The sequence below is a fragment of the Giraffa tippelskirchi genome, chromosome 1, assembly GCF_054371585.1.
Source record: "Giraffa tippelskirchi isolate mGirTip1 chromosome 1, T2T-mGirTip1v1.2.pri, whole genome shotgun sequence".
NCBI lineage: Eukaryota > Metazoa > Chordata > Mammalia > Artiodactyla > Giraffidae > Giraffa > Giraffa tippelskirchi.
In genome coordinates, this window is record NC_137275.1 from 183989504 (window position 1) to 184008642 (window position 19139).

General features: G+C 38.6%; 1 protein-coding gene across 11 annotated transcripts in view; it reads right to left on the reverse strand.

The window, feature by feature from the left end:
* Positions 1 to 19139, reverse strand: part of LOC145538561 (uncharacterized) — an 85494-nt gene continuing 66355 nt past the window's right edge. For 2 of the 11 annotated variants that reach the window (XR_014077031.1, XR_014077040.1), the window contains 3 exons: positions 15565 to 15764; positions 6118 to 6256; positions 1 to 2446 (listed from right to left, as the gene is read on the reverse strand). The gene's annotated coding sequence lies outside the window, so the exon portion shown is untranslated. Of the gene's footprint in view, positions 2450 to 4709; positions 6257 to 15564; positions 15765 to 19139 lie in introns of those variants that run through there. The other 9 variants (XR_014077022.1, XR_014077036.1, XR_014077030.1 and 6 more) reach the window with 6 other exon arrangements.

Sequence of the window (19139 nt, forward strand, 5' to 3'; positions counted from 1 at the left end):
TCAAAACACACTTCTAAAATGATACATTTATTGTCAATCTAAATCTTTCACATTCCTAGTAGATAGTATTTCTTCTTGTCTATTTCAAAGAAAGAGGGTAGACTTTTCTCTTAGAAGGTGTTTGATCCATTTTTAATTTGCATCAAGGATGCAGGGTGTCTTTAGTGTTCCATTAGCACAGTATTACCCTGTCATCAGTAATAACTCAAGTTCAGCTTTTTTGATTCTGCAGGAAATATTATGCTAAAGTATCACCTTGTCAACAACAATAACTCAATTTCTCCTTTCCTAAGCTGAACATGATTTATTGTTGATGATAAGCTAATACTATTCTAAAGTCTTAAAGAAATGTAAGAGCAATACAACCAATTGGCAAGAACACTGAAATAGCCAGAAACAATCAAGCAAAGCCCTGATATGGATTAGATAGCTTGGAAAAGGTTGTGGTGTGCATCATATAGTCATGTGATTCAGAGCATGCGAAATTAAGAGCCAATAGGCACATTTATCCAAAGTCATGTGATTCTGATTTTCTTTCAAAGAAATAGAAATTTTACTGTACATATATTAAAGGGTTATTTAGTTGTCTTATGGAAGTCACATAATTCCTAAGTACTAATTCTGGAATTATCAAGTTGCTTTCTTTAAGTTTTCTAAATATATTTTCCATCTTTATAATATGTTCATTTTAAGATACACTCTGCTTTAAAGTCTGCCTATGGTGTGCTTAGGGTTCTATCATTGTTAAAAATCACACGAGTGATTAGTTATAAGAAAAGTCATAATTATGGGGAAAAAACATTTATTGAAAGAATAAACGAGTAAAATATTTACACGGGTGGATATATATCCAGGTATGTGCATGTTTATATGTGTAAGTATATGTGCATATTAGATCTCTGTGCATGTACAAATTTTCCAATGTTCTAAAGGTGACAGAGATGGCATCCAGTTCCTATGAATGAGGGAGCTGGAGAGGGTATCTCAGGTGAAGTAACAACTGCATTGGTGATAATGCAATGGGAATTCCTTGGATGGAAAATAAATTTCCTACTCTATTTTTTATTACATGAAAATAATAAGCATCCCATGAATCAAAGACCATCAATAAACTTAAGTGACATTAATTCACAGTAGAATTTAACAAATACTGTAGATCTACCACAACTAAGGCTCTATATTGATCTCTATTAAAAACACAGAACACCAACATTAAAAGGAAACTTGAAAGACATTGATCTGATGTTCCATCTGAAGCTGATACACAATATGACATCAGTGATTCCTGGAGGGGAGAGAAAAGCCTTTACTTAAAGTCATACACTAAGAAATACACTATCTCCCTTTTGGACTGATATAATTGTTACAAAATAAGGTCTATTGTGATGAAATTTGCTTCTAAAAATAATGTCATTTTCAAAATTGGTCCTAATTTTGTTTTATATTCTTCTGTATCTTAAACAAAGGCAGTTTCTTAAAATAATAATCACTTGACTTTGTTTCTGTAGAGTCTACCATGCAGATCACTTTATTCTAGAAATATTCAATGTTTCTCTTAAAATGCAGGGTGGATGACAGAGCAAAATACTAGACATGGTCTCTTGCTACACAACTGTTTGGCATTCTTCTACTTGTTTTTCTGTACTAACAGATTTTCTTATATTTTGATAACATATTTATAACAAACACAGAGTGATGTATTTTCATTTTCAAAGAGTCATTTTCTGTATAGGTTCCTAGGAACCTTGAAAGTCTATTGAAAGCCATTAAATGAATATGAAAGTATAAGCTAAAATTTTCTGTGTGTGATCAAATGTCAATTCATTTGATGCCATTAAAACTTTACAAAAACATTCAAAGTACCCAAAGGATCTACAATGCCTCAGGCTTCTTTGAGACACTTAAAAGAAAACATATATAAGTAAAAATAAAAAGAAAGATGCTTCTTAGGAGAATTCAGTGATCACACAGCTGTATCTGCAATTTAAACATCTTACCATGACCTTCAGGAGATACAGTGGGAGCCTCTACAGCTCAAAACCTAGTTCCTGAAAGGACAGCTCCCATGGAGTATAATGTGCATTTCTGTGTAATTGTTGTTTACCTTTGGAAATGAAAGCCATCAAGAATATTTGCATGAAAAAGTAAAAAGAAGGAAGTTCAACTCTTTGGGTACAGTATACATGTGGGTTTTTTTCTGTTTTGGGTCAACAAAAGTTTTAAAGTTTACTGGAATTATTTGCATAAATGTAATTGGAGCTGTTGTTCAGTCACTCAGTCATATCTGACTCTTTTGTGACTCCATGGACTGTAGCTCCTCTGTCCAGGGGATTTCCCAGGAAAGAAGACTTGAGTGAGTTGTCGTTTCTTTCTCCAGGGCATCTTCCACATCCAGGGATTGAACCCACACCTCTGTCAACTCTTGCATTGGCAGGCTGATTCTTTACTGCTGAGCCATTAGAGAAGCCCATAAATTGGAGTACCATCAGCAAAAACAAACAAACAAACAAACAAACAAAAAAACGTTTTTAGAAAGTAATATTACTCAGACTAGAAGTCTATGATCAATGCATAAATTTATATGTGAATGTACATACCTATTTTTGTAACCAAATGAAATGCTCCTTCTCATTAAAGTCTACCCTTTGTAAATGAAAGCAAACTATCTCCCTCTTGGAGAAAGTGAAAGTGAAAAGTAAAAGTGAAGTTGCTCAGTCGTGTCCAACTCTTTGCGACCCCACGGAGAGTGTAGCCTACCAGGCTCCTCTGTCGTGGGATTTTCCAGGCAAGAATACTGGAATGGGTTGCCATTTCCTTCTCCAGGAGATCTTCCTGACCCAGGGATTGAACCTGGGTATCCGACATTGTAGGCAGACTGAGCCACCATCTGAGCCACCAGGGAAGTCCTTCTTGGAGAAGGAAATGGCAATCCATGGACAACGAAAGAGTCCAAAATGCAATACTTGGATGCAATCTCAAAAACGACAGAATGATCTCTGTTTGTTTCCAAGGCAAACCATTCAATATCACGGTAATTCAAGTCTATGTGCCAAACAATAACACTGAAGAAGCTGAAGTTGAACGGTTCTGTGAAGACCTACAAGACCTTTTATAACTAACACCCAAAAAAGATGTCCTTTTCATTACAGGGGACTGGAATGCAAAAGTAGGAAGTCAAGAAACACCTGACGTAACAGGCAAATTTGGCCTTAGAGTACAGAATGAAGCAGGGCAAAGGCTAATAGAGTTTTTGGCAAGAGAACACACTGGTCATAGCAAACATCCTCTTCCAACAACATAAGAGAAGACTCTACACATGGACATCACCAGATGGTCAATACCAAAATCAGATTGATTATATTCTTTGCAGCCAAACATGGAGAAGCTCTATACAGTCAGCAAAAACAAAACCGGGAGCTGACTGTGGCTCAGATCATGAACTCCTTATTGCCAAATTCAGACTTAAATTGAAGAAAGTGGGGAAAACCACTAGACTATTCAGGTATGACTTAAATCAAATCCCTTATGATTATACAATGGAAGTGAGAAATGGATTTAAGGGACTACATCTGGTAGACAGAGTGCATGATGAACTATGGACAGAGGTTTGTGACATTGTACAGGAGACAAAGATCAAGACTATCCCCAAGAAAAAGAAATGCAAAAGCAAAATGGTTGTCTGAGGAGGCCTTACAAACAGCTATGAAAAGAAGTGAAAAGCAAGGAGAAAAGGAAAGATATACCCATCTGAATGCAGAGTTCCAAAGAATAGCAAGGAGAGATAACAAAGCAGTCCTCAGTGATCAATGCAAAGAAATAGAGGAAAACAATAGAATAGAAAAGACTAGAGATCTATTCAAGAAAATTAGAGACATCAAGGGAACATTTCATGCAAAGATGGTCATGATAAAGGACAGAAATGGTATGGACCAAACAGAAGCAGAAGATATTAAGAAGAGGTAGCAAGAATACTGAGAGGAACTATACAAAAAAGATCTTCACGACACAGATAATCACGATGGTGTGATCACTCACCTAGAGCCAGACATTCTGGAATGTGAAGTCAAGTGGGCCTTAGAAAGCATCACTACGAACAAAGCTAGTGGAGGTGATGGCATTACAGTTGAGCTATTTCAAATCCTAAAAGATGATGCTGTGAAAGTGCTGCACTCAATATGCCAACAAATCTGGAAAACTCGGCAGTGGCCACAGGACTGGAAAAGGTCAGTTTTCATTCCAATCCCAAAGAAATGCAATACCAAAGAATGCTAGAACTATCGCACAACTGCACTCATCTCACACGTAAGTAAAGTCATGCTCAAAATTCTCCAAGCCAGGTGTCAGCAATATGTGAACCGAGAACTTCCAGATGTTTAAGTTGGTTTTAGAAAAGGCAGAGGAGCCAGAGATCAAATTGCCAACATCCGCTGGATCACTGAAAAGGCAAGAGAGTTCCAGAAAAACATCTATATCTGCTTTAATGGCTATGACAAAGCCTTTGACTGTGTGGATCACAATAAACTGTGGGAAATTCTGAAAGAGATGGGAATACCAGACCACTTGACCTGCCTCTTGAGAAATCTGTATGAAGGTCAGAAAGCAACAGTTAGAACTGGACATGGAACAACAGACTGGTTCCAAATAGGAAAAGGAGTACGTCAAGGCTGTATATTGTCACCCTGCTTATTTAACTTATATGCAGAGTACATCATGAGAAACGCTGGGCTGGAGGAAGCACAAGCTGGAGTCAAGATTGCTGGGAGAAATATCAATAACCTCAGATAAGCAGATGATATGACCCTTATGGCAGAAAGTCAAGAAGAACTAAAGAGCCTCTTGATGAAAGTGAAAGAGGAGAGTGAAAAAGTTGGCTTAAAGCTCAACATCCAGAAAACTAAGATCATGGTATCTGGTCCCATCACTTCATGGCAAATAGATGGGGAAATAGTGGCAGATTTTTATTTGGGGGGGCTGCAAAATCACTGCAGATGGTGACTGCAGCCATGAAATTAAAAGACGCTTACTCTCTGGCTGGAAAATTATGACCAACCCAGACAGCATATTAAAAAGCAGAGACATTACTGTGTCAACAAAGGTCTGTCAAGTCAAGGCTATCGTTTTTCCAGTAGTCATGTATGGATGTGAGAGTTGGACTATAAAGAAAGCTGAGTGCTGAAGAATTGATGCTTTGGAACTGTGGTGTTGGAGAAGACTCTTGAGAGTCCCTTAGACTACAAGGAGATCCAACCAGTCCATCCTAAAGGAGATCAGTCTTGAATGTTCATTGGAAGGACTGATGTTGAAGCTGAAACTCCAAAACTTTGGCCATCTGATGCGAAAAGCTGACTCATTGCAAAAGATCCTGATGCTGGGAAAGACTGAAGGTGGAAGGAGAAGGTTATGACAGAAGATAAGATGGTTGGATAGCATCAACAACTCAATGGACATGAGTTTAGGTAAACTCTGGGAGTTGGTGATGGACAGTGAGGCCTGGCGTGCCATGGGGTCACAAAGAGTGGGACACGACTGAGCAACTGAACTGAACTGAAACTGAAGAGCTTAAAAGTGTTTGATGAAAAACTGGTATCATGTTCACAGCAGAGTTCAATAAAATACGAGTAAGCATCCTTTGGTATCCTTGCCTATATCTATGTACTGGGAAAAGGGTATATTTACTTTCATGCTGCCCTAGTCTTAATAGAAAGTAACAATGGTATTATCAATGATAATAATAAACTATCATTTATTAAGCACCTATATTTTGTCAGATATATCATAGATATTTTACATGTAAATTCTTGTGTAATTCATTCTAATGTGTTACTAATATGTTGGAAATACCATCTTTATTTTAGGGATAGTAAAACTCAAGCTGAGAGATGTGATATAACAAAATTAGGCAATTACTGAGTGTATATTCATAGTTTAACACAGCTCAGTTCAACTCCAAAGCCAAGAAAAACGATCACAATATACAGGAAAAACAGCATCAGTGAAAGCATCTTAAACAGCATCTTTGAAGAAACAAATGGGTCACAATAGAGCAATGGTAAGGATTGGGACACAGCTCTGATCTCCCCAAGGACATGACATATAGGAAAAGGAAGGTTACCAGACCGATCATTTGTCCACATGTGTTTCCCTGTGGTATAGGTATCATTTATTGTAGTGGGGAGCCATCCTCTTTAACATCAAGCTTCCTTCTGAAGTAAAAACATAGGTAAGAAGACAGACACCCTGAGCGCCAAAGGGGAACCTGAAAGAAAGCAGAATTGCAATGCAAAGAAACACAGAGGACATAGGGCAGTGGTTCCCAGGGCTTGAGGAGGGCTGAATTCCAAGGGTCATTTGGAAAAGTAATGAAATTATGCATGTTTGGACCCATGATTGGCACTTAGTGGGTAAAGGTCAGGGATACTATGCATCTTGTCACACATGGAGTTATCACAGTCAACATCTGATTGTTCAAATACACATTCATATGGGTGAAAAAACTGTGTTTATAAAGGTTTTGTCTTTCCCTCTCTTTTGATAATGATGCTCTTGTCTAAGAAAACCTGGGGTACTCATCTGGGCCTGTATTACTCATAACAGGCCCCCAAAGACATTTCTGCTGCCACTGTTGTGCTTAGACTGGCCCTTGTGGTTCTTATTATGATTGTTATGATTAGCAAAAATCATCAGGGAACTTTGAGAAACATTATTTGTTATTCACAGGTCCTAAAGAACATGCAGTAAGGTAGTGAATTGAGAGGGAGAGAGTGGGAAGAGAGTGGAGCTCTGCTTTTATTAGAATCAGAGGGTGGAATGTCTAAAACTTTGCAGATTCACTCCATATTAGCTACTTTTTTCATTTCTATTTTATATTAGAGTATGGTTGATGTACAAAGTTGTGTTAATTTCAGGTGTACAGCAAAGTGATTCAGTTACACGTATACATTTATCCATTATTTTTCAAATTCTTTTCCCATTTAGGTTATTACAGAGCATTGAGCAAAGTTCCCTTTGCTATACAGTAAGTCCCTGTTGGTTATTTATTTTAAATATAGCAGTGTGCACATGTCAAGCCCAAACTTCTAATCTAATTTAAAGCAAGTGTGTGCATGCTAAGTCACTTCAGTCACATCTGACTCTTTGCAAACCTATGGACCATAGCCCACCAGGCTCATCTGTCCATGGAATTCTCCAGGCAAGAATACTGGAGTGGGTTTCCATGCCCTCCTCCAGGGGATCTTCCCAACACAAGGATCGAACCCTTGTCTCTTACATCTCCTACAATGACACATTGACACGGCAGGTTCTTTACAAGTAGCAGCACCACCTGGGAAGACCAATTTAAAGCATAAGAGTGTGAATTAGGGCACAGGAAGGAAGAAATGGAATCACTCAAGCGATCAGTTATCTAGGTTATGCAAGGCTATCTGAAAGGGGAAATACAAAGGAAGCAGCCTAATTCCTTATCTGGTTGCTTTGCCGGTAGCTGTGTCATACAGCTGCAAAATGTTTATTCAAGAAGGGTGTCTTTTGAAATGGATGCCTTGGCAATCAAAAGCTTAATGCCAGACCCTTATACTACAGCAAGAATCTAGAACCAATCCTGTTTTTATGTATTTACAAAAGATTTTTACACATGCTTAATGTATGTAGAATGCGACTGCTGCTTATAATCAAAAGATTATTTTTATTTACTTGAAATTTATCAACAGTTGTTTCCATATTGGAAAAAATCACTTCACCAGTGACCCTGAGATATTTAAGCCAAGACCCCCACATCATTCTGCACTCAACACCACAATCACATTTATTTCCCTTACAGATAAATGCATCTGACCACAACATTATATCTTTAATGTACTTATGACTGAGTATATTTTATTGAAAAGTATATATTTTAATTTTTCCTTAGACACTAATTATACTTACAATAACATATATATGTATATTATATTGAAAAGCATATATTTTAATTTTTCATAGATACTATGTATTCTTACAATAACATATATATGAGGTCTGTGTGTGAGAGAAATGGTAAAAGGTAAGAGGTGTGGTGTTATCAATTTAATGATTCTCCACTACAAATTTTTACTTAATTGCCTAATCCAAGACAATGGATCTGGGCATTTAAATGTTTCTGTTGATGACTTGATGTTAAGTTTTGTTAGTAGAATGCTCTGGAGAGACATTGCAGGAAAAAGAAGTTTTTCTTCATGGTTCTTTATACTCATTCACCAGCCTCATGGGAGTATGATTTTTTTATTTACTGTATGTGATTTTTCAGAGTGTGGCTTACACAGCACTCTTTCTCCAACTCTTGATCCAGGCAACAGAACAGCAGGGAGCCCCAGAGAGCAAAGGGCTGCCCCAGTCCAGGTCATGGCTCCCAGCACCCTCTTCTCAGCTAAGCAGTCACACCAAGCTGATAGCTGATAAGCTGAGTGCCTGAGCTTCATCCCACACAGTGGACCAGAGCCATCCTGGCCTGAGCCATACACACAAGTATGCTTGATTTCTGCAGACCAAGTCCAGTATAACTCCAAGGTTCAAGGGTGTTTACAGTAGTACCCAAATCCCTCTGAATGCCTGCTTACAAGCTTCTGCTCACATATGCTCCAGAGTATTACTTCTGCTTTTTCAGTGACTGTGGAATAGCTCTAGCTTGGGCAATTCAGAAAACCCCTCTCCAGTGGTGATCTGTAACCACATCTTATTCAACAAGGTTCAAATTCCCTTTCCAAGCTGTCCAGCCTTGGGTCCTCTCCCTAAGCCATGAGGTACCTTTAGAGTTCTCCTTCCATTTCTAGAGTTATTTTCTATCATGGTGTGATAATTCCTTTCATTTCCTCTGTTTAAATCACTGGATTTCCGGCCGTGATTGGACCAATTTGAAAGCAAAAGTGGTCTCAGAAGATAGACCATAAAGATGGGTTTGGGAGTTAGTCTGCTCATGCTGTTGGGCTTGGCATGGTGCTGAGCTCCTGCCTAATGGAAGATGAGATGCTTATAATCCATGGCAGGCAGTGACAGAAAATTTAATTAATCCACACTAACCACCCGTGGTTAACTGTGATGAAGCGCCAACTGAAACATGTGCTTTGGGAGCCCAAGTGATTGTTGCCCTTGACCATTACAGCAGTGGTTGCGATGGTTGCGATGTGGGATGAATTAATTTGATTATAATTATTTATATATTAAAAAGAACAAGCTCAGGCCTTTTAATTCTCAGCTCAGATGGTCTCAGAACCAGATGGCTTCCATATCAGCCCTAAAAAAAAAAAATCTCTTATTTCTTGTAGCCACAGGACTGATACTGCTGAAAATGAAATGCAAAGTTTAACTGTGTGCTGAATTACGTTAATAGTTAAATACATGGCCTCATCGTGGAGTCCCCTACAAAGAGTAGTGAAAACGGAAATTACCTTGTTCCTGATCTTACAGGGAAAACATTCAGTCACTAAGCATGCTGCTGTCGGGATTTTTGTAGATGTTCTTTATCAGGCTGAGGATATTACTGAGTTTTCTAAGTGATTGGGTATTAATTATTCTCAAATGATTGTTATGCATTAATTGATATGATCATCCTGCTTTTATTCGTTGAACTCTTACCATAGTAGATTACACTGATTGATTTTCAAATATGAAACTAGCTTTGCATTACCAGAATAAAGCTAACTTATTAGACTTAATAAGGTCAAATCAAATCCCAGACCTAACACAAACCATAGAAGACTTCTATAAAGACAAATCAAAAACACTGTAGAAGAAAATGAATTAAAAAACTGCAAACAACACAAGGACTCTATGAAGGGAGGAGAATTAAAATTCTGCACCAAGAAAACTGAGACAATAAGAAGTTTTGAAAATCTAAAACATGAATGAGACAATGAAATAAATTTGTAAGAATAAAAATGAAGGTCTAGAGATAATCACAAAGAAATAAAATAAGAACAAGTAAGTTAGAAACAAAATTTATATTTAATAAAATGAAAAATTTAATCAACATCCAGAGGGGAAAATTAAAATAACTGAAGCAGATCTGGTGAAGAAAGGGTTAAGCAATTTAGTGAAGAACTTTGTTGTTCAGTTGCTAAGTCGTATCCAACTCTTTATGACTCCATGAACTGTAGCCCGCTGTCCATAGTATTTCCCAGGGAAAAATACTGGATTGGGTTGCCATTTCCTCCTCCAGGAGATCTTCCTGGACCAAGAAAGGAACCTGCATCTCCTGCATTGGCAGGTGGATTCTTTACTGTTGAGCCACCTGGGAAGCCAGCGGAAAACTAAACATATATAAAACAATTAAACAGGAATTTTAAGACTTACAAATATAATAATTGAAATTAGGAACTTAGTGGATAGGTTAAATGAGTAGATTAGACAGAACTTGAATCTAATGGACAGAACTTCCCTGGTGGCTCAGTTGGTAAAGAATCTTCCTGCAGTGTGGGAGACCAGGGTTCAATCCCTGGGTTGAGAAGATCCCCTGTAGAAGGAAATAGCTACCCACTCCAGCATTTTGGCCTGGAGAATTCCATGGACAGAGGAGCCTGGCAAGCTACAATCCATGGGGTCACAAAGACTTGGACACAATTGAGTAACTAACACTTTCTTTTTCAGGAAGAATACTATGTTCAATTCTTCAGAATTACATGTTCTTTCCCTATATGTACACAGAACATCTGTGAAAATTGGCCAAACACTGGGCCATAACTCAAGCCTCCACAATTTCAAAGGAATGAAATCATGGAGTGCTTTCTATGACCCCAGTGGGATTAAGCTAGAAATCAATAGCAAAGTGGCAACTAAAAACATTTTTATGCTTGAAAACTGTGAAACAGCAATCTACATAATCCAATGATCAAAGAATAAAATGTAACAGATATTTTTTAAATATTATGAGCTGAAAGATGATGAAATAATGGAAAATCTTGTGGAATGGCTTAGAGGGACATATATAGCCTTAAATCTTCATATCTGAAAATAATTGCTTAAAAACAATAATCTAAGCATTCATTCATGTACGCAAGAAAAAGAACAGCTAAATCAAAAGAAAGAAGAGGGAAAAAATAATAAAGATGTGAGCAGATATAAGCGAAGGAAAAACACATAGTTTTAAACATTGCTAGAACTAGTTCTTATGAAGACTATAACATTAATAAACCCATTGGCTTTTGGTAAATTCTTTTTATAATCTAGAAACCTTCTACTAAGGGATATTTTGAGTTTGGATCTGAAAGAAGACATCCTCACCCCTTTATCCCATCATATATGGAGCTCACAAACTATGTCCCTTATTTCATCTTGTTTTCCATTCCAGAACATTTATTTTAGAATGCTAAGTTAAAAATGGAAAAAAATGAAGTTGCAAGTAGTTATTTCTGTTTATAAAAATGTGAGTTAGAATGGTTCTTTCATTTAAGAAGCCATTTGTAAGGTTAAAAATCTAATTCATTTATTTAATACTTTTCAGCAGACACCACAGGTCTGAAGACCTTCTCTTAGCTTCAAACCTGTATCCAGGACAATTTTTTCTTGGTCCCAGTTTCAGCCATTATGGAGTAAAAACTCTCTATCTCCAGTGATTGTGTCACTTAGCATAAAGACTCCCAACAATAACACCAAAAAGAAGTAAAATAAAACAAGAATTCAGCATGCTAATAATGATCATAGGCATGGAGATATATCATACTTTCCAAACTTGATAACTGTAACACTGCTCAAGTTAGTATGTTTTTAGAATAAAAAATCACCTTTGTGAAAACTTAGCTGATATAAAAACAAGAAAAAAAAATGATATTCACTTTAACAGGAACTGTCAACAAATAGATTATTGTCAGTTAAATGTACCAACTAGATCATCCATTTTGTAACTTTATGTCTTCCAAACATCCTGGTACAGAAAATTGAGGTTATAGTGCTTAAAAAGCATAACAAACATGAAAACTTTGATCCTGTGGCAGCTGTCACATGTGCCACATTTGTGACATTTGAATGTATATACCACAAACAAAAAGAATTACAGACACACACATATCCACATGCATACACACCCACTTACACACAGGCACACACATATGTACATATACACATATAAACACAAAAATAAACAGAAACATGAACATATATACATACACACGTACATATCTACATACTTACACACATAAACACCCACTTATATACATGCACGTTCCTATACATATGCACAGCTCCTACATAACATGCGCACCTGCTTACATAAGCTTTCCTGGTTACTTAGACAGTAAAGAATCCACCTCCAATGCAGGAGACCAGGGTTTGATCCCAGGGTTGCAAAGATACCCTGGAGAAGGGAATGGCAACCCACTCCATTATTCATGGCTGGAGAATTCCATGGACAGAGGAGCCTGGCAGGCTACGGTCCATGAGGTCACAAAGAGTCAGACACGACTGAGTGATTAACACTTTCACACCTACTTACATACACACGCACCTATGCATTCATACACATATTACACACACATACCCAACCACACATACATAAAACACTACAAGGTGTGTATATTTACATCCAAAAATTGATTTTTAAAATTAGGGTTTTGAAAATATGAAAGCATCCCAATAAATGCTGCATTAAAATCAAGTAAAATATGTAGATGCTCATGTGGACAACAGAACCTTTACCATAGGAAATGTTCTTCAAAATATTTTGATTATTAAGAGCCATGAGTAACAAATGTACCTATAATATAAAGCTCAAATATTCTCATTTGTAAAGCTGTTCCATCCTCATCCCATCCTCTTTTCATATTCTGTCTCTGCCCTAATTCTCTCTTCTCTTATGATGTTTCACCTCTGACTTGAAAGTAGCAGAAGTTGAATGCTGAAAGCATTTTACAGACTGATAGCCATTTCTGGGCTATTAGTAGAAATAAAAAATGGCTTAATAAATACTAGCATTCCACTCCTGTTAATGTCACTCCAGGTGTAGAGAGAGATAAAGAATTCTATGTCTTCATTGTAGTAATATTGAAACAAACTACTGTGTATTAATTCATGCTTGGAAAGGAGCAAACACTGCAGCTAGAAGCAAGCTCAAGAAACCACGAGACACAAAGTCAGAATGCCTATCATTTAAAAAAAATCTACAAACAATAAATGCAGGAAGGGTATGGAGAAAAAAGAACCCTCTTGCACTGTTGATGGGTATGTAAATTGATACAGCCAATGTGGAGAACAGTTCCTTAAAAAATGAAAATTAGAACTACTATATGACCCAGCAATCCCACTACTGGGCATATACCCTGAGAAAACGATAATTCAAAAGGATACATGTACCCTAGTGTTCATTTCAGCACTATTTACAATAGCCAGGACATGGAAGCAACCTAAATGTCCATCAACAGGGGAATGGATAAAGAAGATGTGGTACATATATACAATGGACTGTTACTCAACCATAAACAGGAACAAAATGCATCATTTATAGTGATGTTGATGGACCTGAGTCTGTCATATAGAGTCAAGTAGGTCAGAAAGAGAAAAACAAACTTTGCATATTAATGCATATATATGGAATCTAGAAAAAGGATACTGCTGCTGCTGCTGCTGCTAAGTCGCTTCAGTCGTGTCCGACCCTGTGCGACCCCATAGACGGCAGCCCACCAGGCTCCGCTGTCCCTGGGATTCTCCAGGCAAGAATACTGGAGTGAGTTGCCATTTCCTTCTCCAGTGCATGAAAGGGAAAAGTGAAAGTGAAGTCGCTCAGTCATGTCCGACTCTTAGCGACTCCATGGACTGTAGCCTACCAGGCTCCTCCGTCCATGGGATTTTCCAGGCAAGAGTACTGGAGTGGGGTGCCATTGCCTTCTCCAGAAAAAGGGTACAGATAAACCTATTTGCAGGGCAGGAATAGAGACTCAGAGAGAATGGACATGCTGACACAGCAGGCAAAGGGGAGGGTGGATGAATTGAGAGAGTAGCTTTGACATAAATACACTACCATGTGTAAAATAGATAGCTAGTAGGAAGCTGCTGTATAGCACAGGGCGCTCAGCTCCATGCTCTATGATGACCTTGAGGGATGTGATGGGGGACTGGGAGGGAGGCTAAAAAGCAAGGGGGTATATGTATACATACAGCTGATCTACTTTGTTGTACAGCAAAAACTAACACAACATTGTAAAGCAATTACACTCCAATAACAAAAAGAAAGCATGGGAAACTATGTTTGACTACTTCACCCAGTTTCCTCTTTTGAGAGAGAAGGCTCTGGATAAGGAAAAGAGCTGCCTCAAAGCCCCATCTTGACTTACAAAAAGACCATCGCTGACGCGTGATTCTCATCTATTCAGTGGAAGGAACAGGGGCAGAAAAGAAGGGAAGGTGCAGAAGAGCTCTAGGACAGACCACTCCATCCCACCACTGCAAGCAGTGATCAGAAGAAAAAGCACTTGTGTTCTAGGCTTACTCCACCACGATAACTGAAAGTCCACCAGGAAATGCACAATATTATTAACAGATCCCTTGAGAGAAACTTCCTTGAGCCCAGACACATGTGCACTGTCTTGGGTCATTTTGCATTTATTCACAGAGCTCAGGATAGAACACTGAATAGTTAAAATATACATCTAATCTAATTTTTCACTTAATGATTCCGAAATTCTACCAGAGAAAATGTTAGTTGCTCCATCATGTCCAACTCTGCGACCCCTTGGACTGTAGCCCACCAGGCTCCTCGGTCCATAGGGATTCTCCAGGTAAGAATACTGGAGTGGGTAGCCATTCCCTTCTCCAGGAGATCTTCCCCACCTAGGGATCAAACCTGGGTCTCCTGCATTGCAGGCAGATTCTTTACCATCTGAGCCACCAGGGAAGCCCCTCTACCAGTATGGCATGGCTAATAAATTTGGTAAACAAGTATAATTTTCAAGTAGTACAAACCTCTATAATAATTTGGAAAAGCAAAGTTCTTCCCTCTCTGTAATCTTAAATAGATGACAGATTCTCAAGCATTTTAAATATGTAAATGGACAAATAATTGATTATCAGCTTGAGCTGAAATAAGTCTACTCTAAATCCTGGATTAAGTACAGATGAAAAACTAAACTTTATGGCCTTGTTTTTAGAGATTGAACTAAGATAGAGAAGGAGCAGCAGTCATATGGTGTGGAGAATTGTGGAAAGGAAGAATACAAATCCTGGGTGTGCAGAAGAGGAAAAGTTGACACCTGTTTTACCCTTCCCGCTCTATTTCCACTTGATATTCCTTGCTCAGCGATTATCATTTTGCACCCAAATGACTCATCAACCCCACAACTGCCTCCTCAGCCAATGTTTTGTTCCATTACTTTCATGGACACCAAAGCAGTGGATACTCTGATTTATGTAGCCTTTTTTATATTCTCAGCAGTCTTCCATGCAAATCAGTTTTATTATAAACTTAGAATAAACACGGAATTCAGTAACTGCCCAACAAATTCTAGAAGGAAGTAAGAAAGATGTAGCAGGGATGACTCATAGTCCAAATTATTTTTTCATTATATTTTCTGTAAACTTTGTACACCCTATAAAAAATAGAATCGATACCTTAACACTTTGTTAGTGTCTGGCTGTGTCCATGGAGGACCGTGTATAAGCACAGACACATATGTTATCCAGCTGTCTGCTCTGTGGGGGTCACACAGCTCCTGTGTCAACGTGCCATTGTCCGGGGAGAAACAGGATCACACTGCTTCAGAGAATCCTTAGGGCTGTTGAGGGTGCCTTCTTCTGACAGCTCAGGATTGCTAGAAAGTGGCCAGAAAGAAGTGTCAATTGAATTTTTTCAGGACTGGATTAAATGTCTTACAACAAAAATACACATTTGGGGCACAAAATAAACAGTGCAAAACATTAAACATACTAATACTGGAAAATATTAGGATTTCCAATCACTGCCAGATTATCCTGATTCAGCTTCCCTGTGACAGTTCTATTTTTTTCCATCTTTTGCTGGATCATATGGGAGTTCTATTTTTAAATTTTTGAGGAACTTCCATACTGTTTCCCATAATGGCTATACCAAATTACTTTCTCACCACCAGTGTACAAGGTTTTCTTTTCTCCACACCCTTGTCTTTTTGGCACTTTAAGTTAATCCAAAAACATTATCCCTGTATTGTATGTATGCAGTTAAGGCAATGGAGATAGTAACAATCTCCCTAAGTCAGTGTTTGCATCTGAAAAAAACAACAGGGTGTTTATGCCTGCCATTATTTCTTTAAAGGGTAGTAAAATGCTGATCACATACAGGTGGGATTGCTTAAAATAAACCCTGCATGTGGACTAAAAAGGAAGACGCTTTGTGCCCAGCACTTGCACGGAAGCCTTTTTTTAGTTTTTATTGGAATATACTTGATATACAATGTAGTATTAGTTTCAGGTGTACAGCAAAGTGAATCAGTTACATACATATGTTCACTCTTTTTTAGATTCTTTTCCCATATAGGCCACTATAGAGTATTGAATAGAATCCCCTGTGCTATACAGTAGGTCATTATTACTTATCTATTTTATATATAGTAGTGTTTACTTGTCAATTCTAATCTCTCAATTATCCTTCCCCTCCCCCTTCCCCTTTCCCTGCCAGTGACCATATGTTTGTTTTCTACGTCTGTGACTCTATTTCTATTTTGTAAATAAGTTCATTTGTACCATTTTTTTTTAAAATTCCACATATAAGCAAAGTCCTATGATATTTCTCTTTGTCTGTCTGACTTACTTCACTTAGTATGGTAATCTCTAGGTCCATCCATGTTGCTGCAATGGCATTATTTCATTCTTTTTATGGTTGAGTGTTATTCTGTTGTGTATATGCACCACACCTTCCTTATCCATTGCCCTGTTGATGGACATTTAGGTTGCTTCCATCTATTCTTAAAGTAGATCTCTTCCTAACCTAATAGGTAGTGGTGTTTATATGAGGTAGATTAGCTATTGCATGCCTTGTCTCTCTGTCACTAAGCAGAAGCTCTTTCTGCATGGGAAAGGTCCTGAAGTGAAAGAATTTATTCCACGATGACTCTCAATGTCCTATAGATAAAACGTCAATGTGGCATCAATTCATCAAACAAAAAACATAGACTGGGAAGCAGTTTCCATGTGGTTTCAGGATTAGAGTCATTCCCTAAAACATGCTCAAGTGAAGATGAATCCTTCACCTATCCAGAATGTGCATGGCCAGACTTCCTAGTGTTGCAGAAACCAGTACTCCAGAAACCAAGCACCGTCCTCAGGGAGTTGGAGAACTCAGGTTAACTACACCGGTGGGCCCAGAGGAGTTAACACGCCAAGCTCTGAGCCCTGAATAAAGAGGTTACAGAGTTTTTATACATGGACAGGCATGATTAAGCAGGTTTGCTGGTTTGCAGGGGCTAGGGCGATTGCAAAGAGTAGGACAAAGGTGAGTAAGATAAGCTCCAGTTCCTAGTATTGTGAGTCCCCACTTTCTGAGACCTACGTGATCTAGACTTTGCAAGGAGCAAGCTGAGTTACAGATGCAGAAGGAGCAGGAAGTTATGTAAAAATTTTAACTTTTCCTCTTCATTCCCCCCTCTTGATGCTTCTATCACTCATTGTAGAAAGCATCATCTCATGTTTTGGTAGGACATTCAGAGCTCCCCGTCGTTTAGAGGGCTATATTGAGCTATTACCATTTGTTACTTTACAGATTCAATTCGAGAGGATGAACTAGGTAATAGCACTGAGAATGCAAAGGCCAAACAAGAGTGTGGCAAAGAACATGAAGAGAGGACCTGTTAAAGGGAGAAGCCACAATGCCCAACTCCAGATATTGTTCCAATTACCCCAGGAATTTGCTAGTTCCTCTCTCCTTTTCATGATTTGTTCCCTTAGCTGTTAGGCCATGTCCCTGACTATTCTTGATTGGTTTACATAAAAGCAGCATTCTTCGTTTAAGAAGAGGCAGGGTCCTCCCTTTTCAGCTGTCAGTAGGTCTAGCCCTCTCCTATACTGTAAAACCACCTCAGCCAGGGAGTCTAGTTGGTCCTGTAAGGCCACTAAAGATTTGGCCACTCTCTCAATGTCGTCTGTGAAGTCTTTGGATAGTGTATGGTAAAAGGTGGTTGATGAAGCAATTCCTCCTATTCCCATACCTACCCCAGCCATGATTCCTAGACTAACTAGTAGGGGTATAAACTAGATGGCTCTTTTTGACTGAGTTTATGTGCTGCCAGAGGTACAGTGAGAGTCTGGTTGTTAGGGACGATAATCATCTGGGGAGTGAGGAAAGCTAAAGTGCAGATACCCATCCAATTGACTGGTAGACATAAGTAAGCATCTGCCCCACAAACAAAGAAAAGGCCTTGATGGGGGCGGCTCCATGTTGTGTTTGCGAGAGGATGAGTGGGCCACTCACCTTTTAAAGTTTGATTACATTGGTCCCTGGCTAAAGGGCCTACAGTTTCAGTTCCTCCATCATTTGTAAAGTAATCTGGAGCCTTTTGAGTTAACTCAATTGTCCTTAAGACTGGCCCTTGTAAGGGTGGATCTATAGAAGTTCCCATGGCTGTTGCGTTGTTTAACGGTACCGGTGTAGCTAAGTACCGTGGAGCTCCTAAGGATAAGCAAAGCCAGCAATCCCTGGCCATCTAGGGGTTGGTGTCATTAAGTAGGCAAGGAAAACAACAGAATGGGAAAGACTAGAGATCTCTTCAAGAAAATTAGAGACATCAAGGGAACATTTCATGCAAAGATAGGCTTGATAAAGGACAGAAATGGTATGGACCTAACAGAAGCAGAAGATATTAAGAAGAGGGGGCAAGAATACACAGGAGAACTGTACAAAAAAGATCTTCATGACCCAGATAATCACAATGGTGTGGTCACTCACCTAGAGCCAGACATCCTGGAATGTGAAGTCAAGTGGGCCTTAGAAAGCATCACTACAAACAAAGCTAGTGGAGGTGATAGAATTCCAGTTGAGCTATTTCAAATCCTCAAAGGTGATGCTGTGAAAGTGCTGCACTCAATATGCCAGCAAATCTGGAAAACTCAGCAGTGGCCACAGGACTGGAAAAGGTCAGTTTTCATTCCAATCCCAAAGAAAGGCAATGCCAAAGAATGCTCAAACTACCACACAATTGCACTCATCTCACATGCTA